The following is a 22,051-nucleotide window of genomic DNA, read 5'->3' as shown; positions in this document are numbered from 1 at the left end:
CATTAAGTGTATAGTAAATGTATTATTAGATAAGAATCAAAAATTAGATATGAATAAAAAATTAGATATGAATCATAAATAATTAATTGGCAGTACAAAAGAGATTTTTGTGTAAAATATAACAAATTAACATACAAATCGTTATGAATGAAATAAATACTTAATAGTAAATTTTTAAAAATAATATCAAATAGTTAAAAAAATTAAGTATTTAGTATTATTTTAATCAAGAATAAAGATTGTTAAAAAATTGACAGTACGTAAAAGATATTGTGCTGTTTTTTTTATTTAAAAGTATTAAATTAAGACATAAATCGTTATGAATGCAAAAAAAATTAATAGTATCTTTTAAATAAATAATTATTAAAAATATCAAGATTAGTTAAACGAATTAAATATTTAATTTTCTTATAACGATTAATAAATATGAAAAAAAGTTGACAGTTCAAACAAAACCCTGTTGAATTTTAGTCGAAAAATCTAAAAAACTAACCTATAAATAAATATTTTATTTATCAACCTAAATAATAATATAGAAAATTTATCGATTAAATATTAATATAAAAAATATCGCAATATATTTAGAGATGTTAAACGATTAAAGAAAAAAATACTTTAATTAATATTATTCAATTTACAGACATCGTCATAGATCCTCTGTCTATGCATCCTGGATATGTTGTTCCAGAGCTACTGTTGCTCTAGGGTGGCCATAGGTTTTCACATCTGGGATCGACAGTTGATGTCTCAAATCTTCTATCCCAGACGTATAGACGATCTTTGGCAGTTCATTAGGGACCACCGACTTCATCCCCGTACAGTTACATACCTTCAGCGGATGAGGTTTTACCAGATTATAGAGATTGGCCGGTTGTAGTTCGACTGGCCCCTAATTACGGCTATGATCGAGCGGTGGAGACCGGAGACTCACACATTTCATCTACCTATCGGCGAGACTACCATCACGCTACTGGACGTGGAGGTTCTACTCGGGTTACCCGTTGATGGTATAGTTATTAGCTACTCACAGGCTCTTAGGGATTATACGAGAGTCGACTATCTGCATATGTTGCAGAGGCTCACCGAATTTTAGCCTGCGGAGCTAACTGGTGTGAGTGATGCTAGTCGATTGCAATTGTCGGCCGCTAGGCAACATCTGGAGGCGCTGCACACGGAGATCACATATGACTCACCATTAGAGGTTATTGAGCGGCAGCCGAGGCTGTTGCTATTGATGATATTTGGTGGTATTCTTTTCTCGAACACTTTGGAAAACCATGTTAGCCTACAATTTTTGCATCGTCTAGAGCAGCCAGATAAGTGTCACGACCCATTTTCTGAACAAGCCGGGACCGGCACTCGATCACTAAACATGACCGAGCGAACCATCTTTGCTTATCAAATTTATTATAATTCCAAACTTTATATGCAACAAGGCAATACTCTAACCAAATACTTTTGATTAATTTAAATATTTAACCAAATCAACTCCAAAACTTTATTCGTAGTAAGTACTGAATTACGGCTAAGTTATTATTAAAAACATTCAAATCTTAACCCAACGACTATGTCTATGAAGCCTCTACTGATAAACTGACGCACTGCTCAGGACATGAGATTTCCCGGCCAGTTCTCTAAGTAAACAAAGAAATAACTAAATAAAGATAACTCTAAGGAATACTCCACGAACAAAATCGGAGCTCACCAATAGCACTGGAAGATAAAGAAGTCCCAACCAGTAGCATGCTCGCCTGCAAAACCGGTTCCTACGTTGTACCGCAGACCAACGTAGGTTCCCAAAAGAGAATGTCAGTACCATCCATTGTACTCAGTGAGTCTCAACAACAAGGGGCGAAACTTTAATAACATATACATTACGAGCAAAGGTTCTAAATGCATGTAAAACATAAAGCTTATAAGAATAACTCTAAAATAATTGCATAATAGCAGTTTATGAATATTCTAAAAGAAATTCTTTTCTTTTTCTTTCTTATAAAAAATACTTCACTTTATACTTTGGAAATTCCAACTATCCTGTCTTAATTCTGTCTCAGTCACCGTGTGATCGGCACGAGTTCGATCCCAACCTGATCGAATAGGCCCAATCCACGAGGTGCCGCTCGCTTCATGATTCTCAGCACTCATGTATCATACCTTAGCTTAGCTAAGTAAATTCTCAGCAACGAGACCCTCGGCTCGTGTGCTCCCTACTTTGGCACAAGTAGTTTCAAGAAGTTAACGTCTTGGTCAGGACCCTCGGCCTGGACGATGACCCCTTCTCAGAATAAAGGATACTCCCAAAAATCTTTTCTTTCTAAAACGGCTTCTTGTGACTTTTCAAGTCTACATCTTTTCTGGAACATCCAATACATACTCATATCGTTATCCTTAAATATAAAACATGGCGTAAGAATGAAAAAAGTATTCAAAAGTATTTCTGGAGATTCTTGCTTCTTCATAAGTTTTTAACATGAAAACGGCATATAAGACTAACACAAAAATCTGAAAATTTATGCACATATATCATAATAAATCATCTAAACTTTAGCTAGAACACTTCTAAATTAATATATTTTCAAATCTCAAGTGCACATGGATTATGACAGGAGCTTAAAAATTATTTGTACTTAAATGGTAAGGTCAAAAATAGAGATAACTAACTTTTTAAGACTATATGAGTGTCAACGACAATTTGGATCTTAACCACGAAACTTCTTAATAGCATTGAATGAACTATTAGATTATGCTTTGTGAAGTAACTGGAGCTAGTCCTATCTACTGACAGTAACAAAATTTGCTCGTTTAGCTTATTTATATTATAATTCAATTGCTATCCAAATCAAGAGGTAACTTGTCCAGTAATGTTTGTTACTAAAGTATTTAACTATCTTTTTGTTAGAAGCATTGAAGAGAGAAACGAGCAACTGTACTCGCTCCAATTAAGTACATATTAACTCTTTCGGGCAATTCATCAAACACCTTGTATGCATGCTCTAGTGAGTTAAACCACTTGGGTAAAGGGTTATATCAACTCACCTCAAAACTTCTCAAGGCAATACGTAGCCCCAGTTCAATTGACACCAGTCAAACAATCGATTCTATAATAACAAGTGCATTTTAATTAATTTCAAATTTTCGCACCTAAACACGGAACTTTACTGTTGATATAGAAAAAAAGGGAATTAACTACTCAATTTTTACCTAATACTATTGTAGGGTATTGCACAATAAGGGATTTTATATACATGAGTTCAAGAATTAATGATTCGTAATGAAACCTAGAATCTTCCGTGAGTTTTTTGTTGTAAAGCCGCTGCTGTTTCTTGGCAAGCAGAACGTGAAGTTCTGTTCCTTTTCGTTCCTAAGGCTTATGCCTTTTTCCTGCCAAGAGCCCTTTATGGGCTTGGCTTGCACGCTCTTTTTCTTTTACTTTTTTTTTTTTTGTTTTGACTTAATTAGTAATTAATGATATCCACTTTTAATAATTAATTTTATTAAAATTATTAATATTTTCCTGATTATATATCCAATTATTTACGTATATATATATATATATATATATTTCACTATAGGCAAAATAAAAATAATAGTAATAATAATAATAATTTAGTTCTATAATTAGCGTATCTTGAAACTTTTATAAATTTGAGGAGTGTTACAATCTTCCCTCCTTAAAAACATTCGTCCTCGAATGTTGCTAGGGCCTTATTCTTAAGCTAACAATCATTCCTTAGGTCCTTGAACATCTTAAGTTTCTTAGCACTACTCACTTTTCCAAGAGACTCAAAATTTTGGCTAACTCCCTAAATTTTCAAAAATTTCGGTAGAGTTTCCCTTGTAAATTGGACTATCCAAAAATATCCCTATCACAAATACCATAACTACACCAACAATAACCAAATATACCATAACATGCCATATATAGGCACCACACACAGCTCATAAATTAATTACTCACACTCCGGCAAGGAGGTACCACAATAACTAACAAGAATCTAAAGCACAACACTTTAGCAAAAGTAAATCACTTTAATGAACTAAATATACTCTGGCATAAACTAAATCACTACAATAACTAAATATAATCTAGGATAAACACTTGCTAACTTGTATTTAATAAATGAAATATAAATGTCAAGCCAAACCTAGGTTCACATACCTTGTTACTCAAATAAATAAGGATACTTCTTCCTCATATCTTCCTCGACCTCCCACGTAGCTTCTTTTGAATCATGATTACTCCACAAAACTTTTACCGATGCTATATCTTTTGTTCTCAACTTTCTTACTTGTCTATCGAGAATTTCTATAGGTACCTCTTCATAAGTCAAACCTTCTTTAATTTTTATGGTATTGACAGGTATTATATGCGACTCATCATGAACGTACTTTCTAAGCATGGACACATGAAAGACAGGATGAACAGAGGATAACTCAACGGGTAGCGCTAGCTTATAAGCCACGATTCCTTTCTTTTCTAGAATTTCATAAGGTCCGATAAATCTAGGGCTAAGTTTCCCTTTCTTACCAAACCTCATAACTCCTTTCATTGGTGAAACTTTCAAAAACATCTTATCACCAACCATGAACTCTAACTCACGATGCCTCTTGTCAGAATAAGACTTTTGACGACTCTGAGCCGCTTTAAGTCTTTCTCTAATTAGCTGAACTTTCTCCAAGGCCTCACAAACAAACTCTGGACCAATCAACGACACCTCTACTGGTTCAAACCAACCCGCTGGAGACCTACATCTCCGTCCATACAACACTTCATACGGAGCCATACCAATGGTGGCCTGATAGTTGTTATTGTAAGCAAATTCTATAAGTGGCAAGTGATCATCCCAATTACCTCCAAAATCTATAACACACACACGCAACATATCTTCGAGAGTTTGAATGGTCTTCTCTGCCTGGCCATCGGTCTGTGGATGAAAAGCGGTGCTTAAATTGATCTTGGTACCTAATCTTTTCTGAAATGCCTGCCAAAAATGCGCCGTGAACTGAGGGCCTCTGTCAAATATGATTGAAACTGGAGTACCATGCAATCAGACTATTTCTTTTATGTATAACTGCGTATACTGCTCTGCGGAATCTGTCATCTTTACTAGTAAGAAATGCGTGGACTTTGTTAGTCGGTCTACAATAACCCAAATTGAATCATGTTTACGGTATATGCGAGGTAGACCTACTACGAACTCCATATTAATCATCTCCCACTTCCACTATGGTATTTTTATATCTTGAGCTAGGCCACCAGGCCTCTGATGCTCGGCTTTGACTTGCTGGCAATTTAAACATTTAGCCACATGATCTGCTACTTGTTTCTTCATGCCTTTCCACCAATACAACTCTTTCAAATCTAGATACATTTTGGTAGCACCTGGGTGGATAGAGTACCTTGAACTGTGAGCTTCCTCCATTATGGCCTTCCTAAGACCATCTACATCAGGCACACATAACCGATCATTCAACTTCAAAACTCCGTCACTTCCCAGAGTGAAAGCAGTGATTTCTTTGTTTCTGACTCCTTCTTTTAATTTCACTAAGTACGGATCTTCGTCTTGTTTAGCCTTAACATGCGCAACAAGGGAGAATTGCGCTAAGGCATAAGTATTTATATCTCCTTCTTCTGTCTCATCCAATCTAATTCCATCATTTGCTAGTTTTTGAATTTCTCGACCCAAAGATCGCCTTTGTACTGCAAGATGGGCCAAGACACTCATTGACTTCCTACTAAGTGCATCTGCTACCACATTAGCTTTGCCCGGGTGATAAAAGATATTGATGTCATAATCTTTCAATAGCTCGAGCCACCTTCTCTGTCTCAAATTTAATTTTTTTTGCTTGAAAATGTACTAGAGGCTTTTGTGATCCGTAAACACTTTAGAATGCTCGCCATATTTTTAATGCAAACACCATTGCTGCAAGCTCCAAGTCGTGTGTGGGGTAGTTCTTTTCATGATTCTTTAACTGCCTGGAAGCATAAGCAATAACTTTTCCATTTTGCATAAGAACACAACCAAGGCCCACTCTGGAGGCATCACAATACACTGTGAACCCACCCGAACCTGTCGGCAAGGTTAACACAGGTGCAGTGGTCAACCTCTTTTTTAACTCTTGAAAACTCTGCTCACAAGCATCTGACCATTGGAACTTAACTGCTTCTTGAGTCAACTTAGTTAATGGAGCTACAAGTGAGGAAAACCCCTCTACAAACCTTCTATAATAGCCAGCTAACCCCAAGAAACTCCTGATTTCAGTTGGCATTGTCGGCCTAGGCCAGTTCTTGACTGCTTTTGTCTTTTGAGGGTCTACTTTTATTCCTTCACTAGATACTACGTAGCCTAAGAATGCCACTGACTGCAACCAAAACTCACATTTTGAAAACTTGGCATAAAGCTCATTTACCTTCAAGGTCTGCAAGGCCATTCTGAGGTGTTCTGCATGATCTTCCTTGCTCTTAGAGTACACCAAAATATCGTCTATAAACACAATAATAAAGGTATCTAGGAATGGATTGAAAACTCTATTCATGAGGTCCATGAATGCAGCTGGAGCATTTTTCAACCCGAAGGACATTACTAGAAATTCATAGTGCATGTAGCAAGTTCTAAAGGTTGTTTTAGATATATCCTCTTTTCTGATTCTCAACTGATGGTACCCCAACCTCAAGTCTATATTTGAAAAGTACTTTGCACCCTGGAGTTGATCAAATAAATCATCAATTCTTGGCAGTGGGTACTTGTTCTTAATGGTAACTTTATTCAACTGCCGATAGTCGACACACATTCTGAGAGACCCATCTTTCTTTTTGACAAACAGGACCGGGGCACCCCACGGTGAAACACTCGGCCTGATGAAGCCCTTGTCAAGAAGGTCTTTCAACTGTTCTCTCAACTCATTAAGTTCTGCTGAAGCCATCCTATAAGGAGGTATAGATATGGGCTGAGTGCCTGGCATGAGATCAATGCCGAAGTCTATGATTCTGTGGGGAGGAAGTCCGGGAAGGTTATCTGGGAAAACTTCTGGAAATTCTCGAATAACTGGCACTGAATGAAGAGCTGGTGGTTCTGATTCTGGATTAATAATGTGAGCCAATAGACGAGACACCCCTTACCGATCATTCGCTGTGCCTTAAGATAAGAAATAAACTTACCTACAAGCGATACTGAACTACCCTTCCACTCTAAGAATTCTTTATTTGGAAATTGGAACTTAAATATCTTGGCATGACAATCTAACATGGCATAGCAGGAAGACAACTAGTCCATACCTATGATCATATCAAAATCCACCATTTCTAACTCTATGAGATCGACTTTGGTGTTGCGACCTTGGACTAAAACTATACAACCTCTATAGACTCTGGTGAATTTCACTGACTCGCCAACTAGAGTAGATACTAGGAATGGCTCACTATGTTGTTCAGGTTCTAGTCTGAGGTTAATTGCAAAGTATGGAGTCACATATGAACTCTTATGGACTCAGCATCCTCGCTGAGGTTTGCCCCACCACATGGGATTTGCCTACACTCAACACTGAGGTTTGCCCCGCCTAACCGGGATTTACCTAAACTCAGTTAAACTCTGACCCACCATCGGCAAGGATGACACAAGAGTGGCTTTGATACCATCTTTAATAGCCCAGCCCGCTAGTGATATTGTCTGCTCTAGGCCTAGGCCCTCACGGGTTTAAAATGCGTCACTAGGGTCTAAGGCTTGTTAACTTATATACCCAGCATCCCTCTTATGTTTGCCGATGTGGGATTTTGTCTATAGTCTGGGGTGTTACATACACCCCCTCTTATGGACACAGCGTCCTCGTTGAGGTTTGCCCCACCGCATAGGATTTGCCTAGACTCAGCATTGAGGTTTGCCCCGCCTAACCAGGATTTGCCTAAACTCAGTTGAACTCTGACCCACCATCGGCAAGGCTGACACAAGAGTGGCTCTAATACCAAGTTTGACACGACCCATTTTCTGAACAAGCCGAGACCAACACTCGATCACTAAACATGACCGAGAGAACCATCTCTGCTTATCAAATTTATTATAACTCCAAACTTTTATGCAACAATGCAATACTCTAACCAAATACTTTTGATTAATTTAAATATTTAACCAAATCAACTCCAAAACTTTATTCTAGTAAGTACTGAATTACGGTTAAGTTATTATCAAAAACATCTGAATCTTAACCCAACGACTATGTCTATGAAGCCTCTACTAATAAACTGACGCACTGCTCAGGATATGAGATTTCCTGGCCAGTTATCTAAGTAAACAAAGAAATAACTAAATAAAGATAACTCTAAGGAATACTCACAAACAAAAGCGGAGCTCACCTATAGCACTAGAAGATAAAGAAGTCCTAACCAGTAGCCTGCTCGCCTGCAAAACCGGTTCGTATGTTGTACCGCAGACCACCGTAGGTTCCCAAAAGAGAACGTCAGTACCATCCATTGTACTCAGTGAGTCTCAACAACAGGGGGAAAACTTTAATAACATATACATTACGAGCAAATGTTCTAAATGCATGTAAAACATAAAGCTTATAAGAATAATTCTAAAATAATTGCATAATAGCAGTTTATGAATATTCTAAAAGAAATTCTTTTCTTTTTCTTTCTTATAAAAAAATACTTCACTTTATACTTTGGGAGTTCCAACTATCCTAACTTAATTCTGTCTCAGTCACCGTGTGATCAGCACGGGTTCGATCCCAACCTGATCGAATAGGCCCAATCCACGAGATGCCACTCGCTTCATGGTTCTCAGCGCTCATGTATCATACCTTAGCTTAGCTAAGTAAATTCTCAGCAACAAGACTCTCGGCTCGTGTGCTCCCTACTTTGGCACAAGTAGTTTTAGGAAGTCAACGTCTTGGTTAGGACCCTCGGCCTGGACGATGACCCCTTCTCAGAATAAAGGATACTCCCGAAATTTTTTTCTTTCTAAAACTTCTTCTTGTGACTTTTCAGGTCTAAATCTTTTCTGGAACATCCAATACATACTCTATCGTTATCCTTAAATATAAAACATGGCGTAAGAATGAAATAAATATTCAAAAGTATTTCTGGAGATTCTTGCTTCTTCATAATTTTTTAACATGAAAATGGCATATAAGAATAACACAAAATCTGAAAATTTATGCACATATATCATAATAAATCATCTAAACTTTAGCTAGACTTCTAAGTTAATATATTTTCAAATCTCAAGTGCACAGGGATTATGACAGGAGCTTAAAAATTATTTGTACTTAAATGGTAAGGTCAAAAATAGAGATAACTAACTTTTTAAGACTATTATGAGTGTCAATGACAGTTTGGATCTTAACCACGAAACTTCTTAATAACATTGAACGAACTATTAGATTATGCTTTGTGAAGTAACTGGAGCTAGTCCTATCTAATGACAGTAGCAAAATTTGCTCGTTAAGATTATTTATATTATAATTCAATTGCTAGCCAAATCAAGAGGTAACTTGTCCAGTAATGTTTGTTACTAAAGTATTTAACTATCTTTTTGTTAGAAGCATTGAAGAGAGAAACGAGCAACTATACTCGCTTCAATTAAGTACATAGTAACTCTTTCATGCAATTCATCAAACACCTTGTATGCATGCTCTAGTGAGTTAAACCACTTTGGTAAAGGGTTATATCAACTCACCTCAAAACTTCTCAAGGCAATACGTAACCCCAGTCCAATTGACACCAGTCAAACAATCGATTCAACAATAACAAGTGTATTTTAATTAATTTTAAATTTTCGCACCTAAACACAGAACTTTACTGTTGATATAGAAAAAAAGGGAATTAACTACTCAATTCTTACCTAATACTATTGTAGGGTATTGCACAATAAGGAATTTTATATACCTGAGTTCAAGAATTAATGATTCCTAATGAAACCTAGAATCTTCCGTGAGTTTTTTGCTGTAAAGCCGCTGCTGTTTCTTGGCAAGCAGAACGTGAAGTTCTGTTCCTTTTCGTTCCTAAGGCTTATGCCTTTTTCCTGCCAAGAGCCCTTTATGGGCTTGGCTTGCACGCCCTTTTTCTTTTACTTTCTTCTTTTTTTGTTTTTTTTTTTGTTTTGACTTAATTAGTAATTAATGATATTCACTTTTAATAATTAATAATATTAAAATTATTAATATTTTCCTGATTATATATCCAATTATTTACACGTGTGTGTGTGTGTATATATATATATATATATATATATATATATATATATATATATATATATTTCACTATAGGCAAGATACAAATAATAGTAATAATAATAATTTAGTTCTATAATTAGCGTATCTTGAAACTTTTATAAATTTGAGGAGTGTTACAATAAGTTACCTACGTACAACTAGGGTTGAGCTGTTCTAGCCTACCTTTTTAGGCAGTTGTGCAAGGCATCTATGGGCACCGTGAGAGACATTACCGATTTTATTCTGCCACTTTAGGTGATAACATTATCAATTCTTTTTATGATTATAACATGGATACTACAAAATTACTCAAATTTTCGTCCACATTCAATATTAGGTTTGGGCTTGGGAGCGGTTCTTGCAGATCCAGCCCCCTCTCCCACCGATAGCTCCAGATGCACCACCTCCACCGTTTATACCACTTGCTAGGAGGTGGGTAGATCCCTTATTACATGGATCTTTTGGATTTACTTGAAGACGCTCAGGTAAATATATGACTAAGTTTGTTTGATAATGCTTGATTTGTCTTGCATTTACTCATGATTCTTGCGTTTAATAAATAGTTCATATAGAGGCCATACATCGACGAGCTCATCGCTGGATTGCTAGATTATTGCTCCCACGATTGCGTTATGTGGATGTCTTCAGTCCCACTTATATGTCTCGATATAGTCAATCATCATGCCACTGGACGAGTCTTGCAACAGTTTGGTCGATGCCAACTTATACCTATTCCTCCCAGTTGGCATTCCACACATTACGTGCGGGATAATCGTTTAAGGTCGACCAGACATACTTGGCCTGGCTAGAGGCCCAGATAGAGGATTGGGATCAGAGATATGGCCTGATTCCTCCATACCTTTCACATAATCGTGTTGACGGGGAGCATAAGTATATGGGTTGGTATTGCCGTGTTACTTGCCTTCTGATCGGGAATCTCGTTTATCGCGATGGTGGTCGCTACGTTCCATATACTGGGAGGCATGAGGCACTAGTATGTTATTTGATATAATTACTTATCATATTACATTACTTTAACATCCTTCCTTAATTAATATGTTATATGCTATGTAGGCTATTGGCTTACCCTATTTATACCAGATGGGACTGGAGATGCTACAGTATGCTAGCGACGGAGAGTCAGTTGTGCACGGGTTTGGTCGTCGGGTTGCTGATCTTGCTGCTTACACATTGAGAGCTGCCCGAAAGGATGCCCGGTTAGGTTATGAGGCTGCGTACATGCCGCCTGAGGATTACCATCATGGGCCACCAATGGCCCTTACACGTGGTAGACGTGGCAGGTGTGCCTAGAGAGGAAGGGGTTGCCCACGTGATCGTGGTGGTCGGCGAGGACGGGGTCCCCAGCAAGGGGGGTTGAGGTACCTGTGGAGGATATTGGAGATGATCAGCCCAGTTACTACCCTGAGCCACACGATGCTCGTCACTATATGCCGTCATTCAGCCTTCAGCTGTCACCAGGGACTTCATAGTTGACCCCGAAAATGCCTTTTTTTGGGAATGGTATAGTCATGTACCTGCACAATAGATGTTATACACTCTTTAATCTTGCACTTTATGGACGATTCAATGTGTGGAATCAAGACAAGGTAAATCAAGTCAACATTATTCAAGTTAAAATAATTTCCATTGAATGTGTCCATATCACAAGTGTGGGTGCCAATGTATTTCCCCGTCATCCACATATTTGTTTTCAACTTTCTTGCACACAACATTCACTTACAACCTTGAAACTATCTACGACAAATAACCTCATATACTTGCATAGATGACTCATGAACCTTGATCTCACGATAGTGTTTTATGCTATAAATTCGCACCGTCCTGCTTAGGCGCTCTTTATCAACAAGATCCCTTGTGAGGGCATCCACATCCGGCATACTAAGCAACTGATCAAGGTAGGTAATATCCTGTGAATGAAAGGGCACATGAGACTCGCACACTCTGGGTCTAATGATAGGTGGAGTCTGCATATATGGAGCATGCTCATTAATGGCATTATGCTCCCTCGTCAAATCAGGTTGCTCATTCTCATTTTCATCAACAAAGCTCGTTTCCTCATTATCGTCGCCCTCATCAAGAAAGGGTGTATGATCTTTAGGCTTATCAGCATTATTGTCATAATCACTATCATCTTCCTGACTCTATGCATCTGCCAAATCCTGATTAAATATATCGTCTTCGGGCAACTGAGTAAAGACATGACCATCATGTTGCTCGTTTTCACTGCACAACCAATACAATAATGAGTTTCTCAAAGTCATCCCAACATAATATATTAAATTTATCTCTTAACTTACAGTTCTTAATCTGTTGATAGCCCATGATGCACATTATCGGGTTGATCACTCGTGGATGGACCAACATGATCCAAACCACCAAAATTGGGTATATTCCAACTGTTGGTTGGTTCATAACTTGTAAAATTCATATTTGGCCGGTGCCCCCTTTGAAAAATATAAGTACTAGTACAAATATGATACATAAAAATAATCATACTACAAGAAAAATTGAAATTTACTACTCGGTATGTGAATTATGTAAATTTGGGGAGAAATTATGTCCTCGCTCCTCATTCGTCCGTGAAGATGAGTTTAAATCTGGCCAGACTCTTTCAAACGGAACTTGTTCGGATAGAACTGCTCCAAAAACACTACTAGATGCTTGAGGGTTATTCCTATTTTGTGAAACCTCAATAATGCGGACGTCTTCAGACTTGACATACATTTTAAGCTTTTTTATCACAAGAAGTTCCCGGTGTTCATCCAGAGTCCTCAAAAAATCTTTAGAGTTTCATCGTCTTCGATGTTAAATTCAGCATAACAAGCAACCCCTTACGGAGTAAGCGAATATGAATATCTTTAGGTTTCCTTAATATTAACCGAACATTTACTCACTCATTCTTAATTTACAAATCAAAGATACCAATATATCAATCCAATATGAGTGATAACTTAACGATAGACTATGAAGAACAACTATAGTGTACTGAGTTATTCTCCACGACAACCTCACCCCCCAATATAATGCAACCCTAATTTTTCGCTCTTCAGACATTATGACAAAATGCAGAAAAAATTGAGGAAGCAAATATTTCGGAATGAGTAAATAAAATACAAAGGATGTTAAAGAATGAATTTTTCGGAATGAATTTTTAAAGAAGGAATCCTGGTCCTTAAGTAAGCAAATATTCAGTGCGAGGAGTACAATAATTGGTTGGCGCATGTATTAAATGCACTGTACGTGCGCTATACCCACCAATTATTGTAGGTCAGAAAATTAACATATATAGCGCATGTAATTCGTGCGCTATACCTTAACGGACAAACGTGATGTTAATGTATAGCGCATGAATTTCATACGCTATATATAAAAAGGCTGTCAGTTACTCCCTCCGTTTTATATTAAATGAGGTACTTTCCTTTTTAGTCTGTTCCAAAACAAATGACACATTTCTAAATTTGAAAATAATTCAACTTTAAACTCTTTCATTTTACCCATTTACCCTTAATGAGAAGCTTTTATAGCCACACAAATGCCATGGCCCCACAAACATTTTACTCCTTAAGCTTTTAAGACCACAAGTTTCAAAAGTCTTCTTCTTTTTTCTTAAACTCCGTGCCGAGTCAAACTGCCTCATATAATATGAAACGGAGGGAGTGTTGTGCTTTGAGTCCAAAAAGCCATCCTTTTGGTTCCGGATTCGACTAACCTCTGTAGTGAAAGGAAAAATATTAGCGGAAATTCTGGTCTGGTTTGCCAATATATGAACGAGAAGAGAAGAGAGCCTATACACTTAACTCGAAATTGATTTGACACGCAGAACTAGAACCATTACAATATTAAAATTTCCATAGCGTAAAAATGGTTTTTGTAAAAGTAAATAGGTATCGGAAAAAAAAGTAGAAAAAGAGTTAACTTTGAAAAAATAAATATAAAATTATAAGCAAAATAAAATTAGAACAAAAAATAAAATCATTTTTGGAGGCGGAGAGTACTATTGTTGTCCAAATTGACTTAATAAGATAATCTAATTAAGGCTGGTTGCAAGCTCAGTTAAAATGAAAAGAAAATGAATTTAACTTTCTCCTTGAGATGCAAGTTCTTTAATTGTGATCATGTCATTGAACTTCCTTCACTCTCAACTATAATTTTCGAGTTCGAGACGGAAATAGAGAACGTTTTGGCAAGGGGAACTTTTACTTCCTTTAGTGGCCTACTCAATACGAAACCAGATTAATCGAGTGAGTAAACATTAAATACCTGATGATAAAATCGGAAAGAAAATCTTTTCCGTTGAAGAATTGGTGACTTTTTTGTGTAAGAATTTGTGGAGTAAATTCAGCTAGTACGTCAATTATCACAGTTCAAAACTATGTGCTATTAAAATCTATGTACATGTAACTACCCAACAAACTCCACCAAAAGCTGTAACAGAAATCAGTAGATCATCAATTAAAAGGATACCTTTTGAAAGACCTAAATGTTGTACCTTATGCTAAGAATTAATGCTCATATGTTGGCCAGCAAAATGGATTCATCCTTTCTACTCTAAATGTAAGTGGTAGACAACAAGATAACTTTCCCCACCTAAATCTTTATTAGGACATTTGCCTTTTTTTTCCAGCTCGTGCTATCATTTGAAAAAAGAATAACTTCAATTCACTAGTTACCATAGCCTTATAGCCCATGTGATAAAAAGTTTGCTTATAGCCCATTGATGAGGTAACCCTAAACTTGTTTATATATGTACTCTCCTGTGTAGAAGTGGACCTACGGTTTGAAGGTCATGAGCACTTTTGCATGCAACAAAAATCTGCTTTGAATATAGTGTGCCACTAGTAATATATCACTATTTTTTAAAGATATATATATATATATATATATGTATATATATATGTATATATAGATTTTTCGCCGAACTTTTCGTATATCGGTGACCCCTCTATCTATAGCATAAGTCCACCTCTGCTGATGTGACTCCGCGCACGCCCGTAGTATAAGACGTCTAGCGTGCGATGAGCGCCCGAATTAAGAGTGGGCATCGATCGGTTCGGTTTGGTTTATTCGGTTTTCGGTTTGTGATTTTAATAACCAAAATCGAATCATAATAATTTCGGTTCGATTCGGTTTATGCATGTTCGGTTCGATATAATTGGTTCGGTTTTTCGGTTTCAAGCCAATGGCAGTTTCTATCGAGGAATAAATTTCAGGAGGAGAGGAGCAAATATTTTGTATGCGCCTGTCAATATCTCCCCTCCTTCGTTAGCCTATTTTTTTTTGTCCTTTCATCACCATATCTCCTTACTCTGAAATATGTTGATATGTAACTGGAGAATCGTAACCTAGTTGTTTGAGATAAAACTTTGGGGGAACCGTTTTGCCCTAGTTAGTTTGAGTGATATGTTTATCAATTTCCTTTGGTTTATTGTTTGTTTATCTAGGCTAGTGTTGTTTGATTGTCTAAATGCAACCTCGTTAGAATGCTTGAATATGCAGTATATGCAGACTCTCTTTTGGAAAGAGCATGCACCTTCTCTTGTATAGAAGAATCATATGGGATAAATATGTTGCCTATTTCAGCATCACTGTCTCTTAATGTGGGCATTTCGGAATGCAACATCATTTCAGAATCATTTTCCAAGATTATACCAAGTGACAGAAGCTATATATGTTGACGACAAAAAAATAAACAAACCAAAACGAAGTTGCTCCAGTAGTAATACGTAGTGCAGCAATAATTCGGTTTAACCGAAAACCGAACCATTAACACCGAATACCGAACTTTTTTAAACTATAAACCGCAAACCGACCGAATAAACTGAAAAACCGAAACCGAACAAACCAAAATTTTCGGTTCGGCCGATTTTTTCGGTTCGGTCGGTATTATGCGCACCCCTAGCCCGAATCACGCCCAAAGCACAATGACGTGATTTTGGTATAGTTTAATAATTGTAATTTTCACTCGGCATTGTTAGATGAAGGGTTCATATCCTACCATAAATTATTTTCATTTGTATTTTCAACATCAGAGACAATTAACCACCTAGACAAGTTGGAAAGAGAAAACTATAAAAATAGAAATGCTAATATCTCAGTACGACAAGATAATGGTTAGTCTGGGTGATAGTAAGGATATTGAAAGTTAGACCATCAGTTTTCATGTCTATGGATTTCTTTCCACTTATAATTAGATTGTACCTATTATTTGCTTCGTTTTCTATTTTCCTGTGTGCTATCACGATGGTTTTATTGAAATCCTTTTTAAGTCTAGCTCTACCAGTCTCGAGTGGTTACATTCAATTAGGGTAGCTTATGTTTCATTTCTGTGTCGCAATTAATACTATGTTCAATTTTTTGGGGGTTATATGCATGGGCGGAGCTACAATGCCGGTAGGCGGTAGCAGGTTCGGCCGAACCCAGTAACTTTGGTCCGAACCCAATATTTATCTTTAAAAATCTATTGAATACATATAAATTATTAATTTAGAATCCAGTAACTTAAAACGATTAGAATTTCGAACCCACAAGCTTAAAATTCCGGTTCCATCTCTGGTTATATGTGTTTGGTACAAAGGAAATTATCTACAAATGATTTTTTTGGAAAAAAAAGAGAGGGAGATTTGATAGTGTTTGATTATCAAAAAAATATTTTTTAATGAAAAAAAATATTTTCTACTAAAATTGAAACATAACTTCCCACACTTTTAAACGCAAGTCATATTTCTTAGCTATCTCAACCTTTAACTTCAAAGCTCACTTTCAATCAACACTTAGACATTATTATCAATATTCAAAGAATAGAAAACTAAAATATTGGCATATTTTATACTCCTTCCATCTCAATTTATGTGAAAGTGTTTGACTGATCGATCATGAAATTAAAAATAAAGGAAGACTTTTAAAACTTTAGTCTAAAACATACCATAGAGATTTGTGTGACTAGAAATAATATTATTAAGTGTAAAAAAAAATTTAAAGTTGAATTGTTACTAAATATGAAAAATGTATCATTCTTTTTAGGGATGACTGAAAAGGAAAGAGTATCACATAAATTGGGACGGAATGAGTAACAAAATATTTTGCTTATTGCATATCATACAAAAGAGAAGAAAATATAATTTGTTATTGCATATGGTACAAAAATAACAATTACTAAAAATATCGGCATATTTTATAACAAAATAATAAAAGAAATACTCTATTTATAATTTGACGAATTCAAATTAAACTACAATTTAGTATTAAATAATATTACACTATTTTGATTATAAATAAAATATTAAATGGGAATTTTTTATATATAAATGTCATGGTAGAAAAAAAATATAAAAAGAAAGGGTAAAAATATTGTGAGAATATTTATACTTTGAATTGATTCAAGAGTAGCACAAACAACAACAACAACAACAACAACAACAACAACAACAACAACAACAACAACAACGACCCAGTGTAATCCCACTAGTGGGGTCTGGGGAGGGTAGTATGTACGCAGACCTTACCTCTACCCTGAGGGCTAGAGAGGCTGTTTCCAGGAGACCCTCAGCTCAAGAAGACGACAAGAGACGACATATTAGTATTATCAATAGAATCATAATAAAATAACATCAATATAAAAAAAAACACGAAATAGATGGAAAGTACACAATAACCAGTAGGTAAAGACCGACATCAGTAGAAACCACTAACATTCTAAAACTAGAACCTAACTGGTAAGTCTAACTCTGATGCTTCGAAGAAATATTCACAACTACCTCCTAACCTACAACTTTAATGCTCGACCTCCACAATTTCCTATTAAGGGTCATGTCCTCAATAATTCTAAGTCGTGTCATGTCCTGTCTGATCACCTCTCCCTAATACTTCTTGGGCCGTCCTATACCTCTCCTCGTATAGGCACAGGACAAAGTAAGTAAGTAAATAATAATGGTACTGCTTCTACATTCTTATTTAGGGGCGCTATGTGTTTTGGCCAATTTTTTTTTTTTTTTTTTTGCTCTTAGCAAAGGCAACTATATGAACTATGAGGATTCACGGATGTAAATGGCACTGCTTCTACATTCTTGTAGTAATACTCCCTCCTGTTTCATATTATGTGTTGTGTTTCTCTTTCACACGCCCCTTAAGAAATATTAATTAGGAAATGAATTGCATTATTTTAACCTTATTTATGTATTAAGATATAATCTCTTTTCATTGAATATTTATTCTATTTATGTGTTATCTTCATCTTCAAAAACAATTATTACTAAGTGTAAAAAGGAAAAAAATAATCAATTTTGTCCTGAACTTCTAAAATAACATAATTTGAGATAACTATTTTTATTAACCATGACTGATAATATGAGACAGACGGAGTATTAATCTTTTACATTCTTACATATGCGACTTGCAAGCTTAATTATATCATGTCTTAATTATTGGAAAATTGATGAAAAGTAAAGCTTAATTACATCATGTCTTAATTGTTGGAAAATTAATGAAAAGTAAAGTCGCATTAAATAAAATGAAACTGAAGATTAGATGAATTAATTAGAAATTAATTTTGCAAGTATTGGTTTCTGGGAGAAAGCTTAAAACGTCTTATATGTAAATACATTTAGAAACAGTAAAGTGCAAACAGGACCAGAAGAAGAAATAATTAATGACTACATCACGACTTTTTTTCCTTTTGTGCTGTTTGATCTTCGCCTTAATTACATCACTAGGTGATTCTTCTGTTTAAATCTATGATGATATTGATTTCTTTGCCCAATAAGTAGTGGTTATAATTAAATTCATCATGCAAAATATATTTAAAATTCTGAAGTAAGAAAAAATTATTTTTTATTTTTAGTTTGTTAGTTTTCTTTGTTTTTGGATGCAGATATGAAAGGAGTGGATGGTCTTTCCTGTGAATATGATGATAGAAATATTGATAAGGAATTTGGATGGTGTTTTATCGACAGCAATTGTGATGATAATTGTCATGAAATTCATGATAAAACAAACTCGCACGTGAACGGCTATTGCTACAATTTCTCATGTTATTGCTGTAGAGAATTATTTTGAAATTAATCTAAGACAAGATATAATGTAATAAATAACAATATTTACTTCCAAATAATATAAATATTTGAATTTCTAGATTTTCTTTAAATCTCGAGAAAGTATCATTTGATTCTTCTCTTCAATTGTTGGCTAAAGGAGTTTGATAGCTTATTCTTGAGTCAATGGATTTGTATTTAAATTTAAAGGTATGAAAGCTTGATCTTGAATATGAATTTGACTATCTTAACGAATGCCTTAACGGTGCCAGAAACAAGTAACTTCGATCTTGAACGTCTTGTATTTGATTTGATTTCGCCCTTAATTTCGAGTATTTGAAACTTATAATGAAATGCTTTAGTGCAGCTTGTAGAGAAGTGTATGACCTTCTATGAGTTCTCTTGTACCTTCTTGTTTAGAGATAAAGATGACATCAAGAAAAACAAAAACTGATTATAAATTTCTTAATCTAGTAGATAGATACTATAAATGATCCAATTTATTCAATACTATGTTACATCATTTTCATAACCCAAATAGGAAAAAAAGAAGACCCCCTTTCGTCCAAAAACTTTAACCTTTCCAATTGTCTAGCCTAACTTTAGAAATCATGTGCTCTTCTTACCAATAATGGAGAAGTTGGGTACACACTTTCCATTATTGATTAGACACCAATAGGAGCAAAAATGTGTACTCTCATGATTCAATGATTCATCAAATATGTATTGGTAACAGTGTCTACCGAAAACCCCATACGCTACAATCTTGGTGCTGATCACTACAACTGGAAAATGTACAATGTCAAAACCAATAAAGGCTATACATTGCTTTGTCTTTGTCTTTGTCTTTGTCTGTCCATTTATTAGTACTACTTTTGTAGGAGTAGTTTTTTTGGATCCTAACAACTTTCCAAAAGGGAATTGACACTTCACCAGTGAGATGGATTTAAACTTTAATAATGTGAAAAACTTCTAAACAATTAATTCAATTGAATTGATTATGTAACATATTATGTTTTATGTTTAAGGTTACCATAACAAGTTTATTATGATAAACTATTTACTACTCTAGTAATTATAGAAATCTATGCTCTGCCAATGATGTGCATAAAACTTAATGTCACGACATCTAACTCGATTCGCTAGGTAAACCAATTAACAGAAAATACAATCCAAAACAGATTAAAGAAAAGCAGTAAAGAATTATCTGAACATGTACAAATTTAACCAAGAACTGGTAGTACGACTCATGAGCGTCTATGACTTAGAATTTGCAAAACTGATACAATTAAATACACATTATGTTTGAAAGGTACATAAACAGAATAGTAAAATCTAAGCTACCAAGGACAAGTGGCAGCTAAATCCGTAACGCACGAACATCTTCAGAGTCAGCACCCGACATCACCAGTAGCTCCGCTCAAAAAATCTGTACGCAATGTACAGAAGTGTAGTATCAGTACAACCGATCCCATGTACTGATAAGTATTTTGTCTAACCTCGTCGAAGTAATAACGAGGCTTTTAGTTAAAAGATGCTTATTGTTATAACCTGTACATTAGACTAACAGTATAGGTAGTTCAAAACATAACAGATAAGAGTACCATATCAACTCTGCGAGATAGTCAACAATTACTAGAAGGAATTACAGTAGAAGATTTACAATCTTTCCAGGTATGAGAAGTATATCCAAGATATCATGTCAAATGGCACGGTAACACCGTTCGTGCTTCTATCTCTTCCTCACCATATATAAATAATTTATATGTCTAATCAATTAGCACGACAACACCCTTCGCGCGTTCAACTCATCCTTCCAAATGTACATATAACAGAACCAACCAGATGACAGAAATACCAATAGCAGGAATTACAAAGTGGGAAATACGTAAGTAGCAACAATGGACAAAGATATACATGTGGGCAATAGTAAAAGACCAAGCGGAAAGCACGTGAGTAACAACAATAATTGGAAAACAAGGAATATCAACTTCATTTAACTAGCATAATGGAGGCCTAAGTACAAATATAATAATAAAAAGGAAACACATGAGCTTTACAAATTAACAAGTAAGGGCATGAACGACTAACATGGTGGAAGGCTTATACTAAAGTGCAACAAAATAGATACGACATGAGTATAATTATAAAAGCAGGAAATAAGCATTGTATTTGCAAGTTAAGCAAGTAGAAGGTATGAGCAACACAACAACAATTGAGATAGAAATCAATGACAGAACAGCAACAAGAAGTTACATCAGATCTATAATTATGACAATAGCAGTTCAAGGTAAAGACATGAACGTATACACAGAAGACTGATATCAAACATAATGCATGTCCCTCATCCTCGCCTGTACGAAAACACCTCTCGTGCCATGAACTCACGATAACATACAAGTATAACAATATAAATGAAATGGCACGACATCACCCTTCGTACTTTTACTCTCAAATGATATGGCACGACATCAATTACAAATAAATCGCAATTACAACTTTCCAAGTCAATAATGATTTAACAACCCTCACGAACCGTATTATTCAAATACTTCCAAGAATCTCACAAATGATCCACAATACAAGTATATAGTCTAGGATCTCAAGCATATCGGCCGTAGTAAATGTGGTAATGATTTCGCATAGAGATAATCGAATTAGACACATCAATGTATCTTCAGAATTTCCTTCAAGTTTGATCAAGTTATAATAAGCTAAACCCTTTATTTCAATCATTTAATATTATGATCTTAGTATCTAAGAGTCAAGTAAGGCATGAAACAGGTGTTACGACC

General features: G+C 35.5%; 2 long non-coding RNA genes across 2 annotated transcripts; one reads left to right on the top strand and one right to left on the bottom strand.

Moving 5' to 3' along the window:
- Positions 1-1,463: 1,463 nt before the first annotated feature.
- LOC104240260 (uncharacterized) lies at positions 1,464-10,017 on the bottom strand. The gene is made up of 3 exons (XR_714382.2): positions 9,884-10,017; positions 8,348-8,479; positions 1,464-1,766 (listed from the first exon to the last, which is right to left on the bottom strand). It is a non-coding gene; the product is annotated as an uncharacterized lncRNA (long non-coding RNA).
- Positions 10,018-18,856: 8,839 nt separating this feature from the next.
- Positions 18,857-19,358, top strand: LOC138874514 (uncharacterized). The gene is made up of 2 exons (XR_011401492.1): positions 18,857-18,938; positions 19,097-19,358. It is a non-coding gene; the product is annotated as an uncharacterized lncRNA (long non-coding RNA).
- Positions 19,359-22,051: the final 2,693 nt, after the last annotated feature.

Source organism: Nicotiana sylvestris, chromosome 8 (genome assembly GCF_000393655.2).
Source record: "Nicotiana sylvestris chromosome 8, ASM39365v2, whole genome shotgun sequence".
Lineage (NCBI taxonomy): Eukaryota > Viridiplantae > Streptophyta > Magnoliopsida > Solanales > Solanaceae > Nicotiana > Nicotiana sylvestris.
This window is presented reverse-complemented; position numbering and strand designations above follow the sequence as displayed.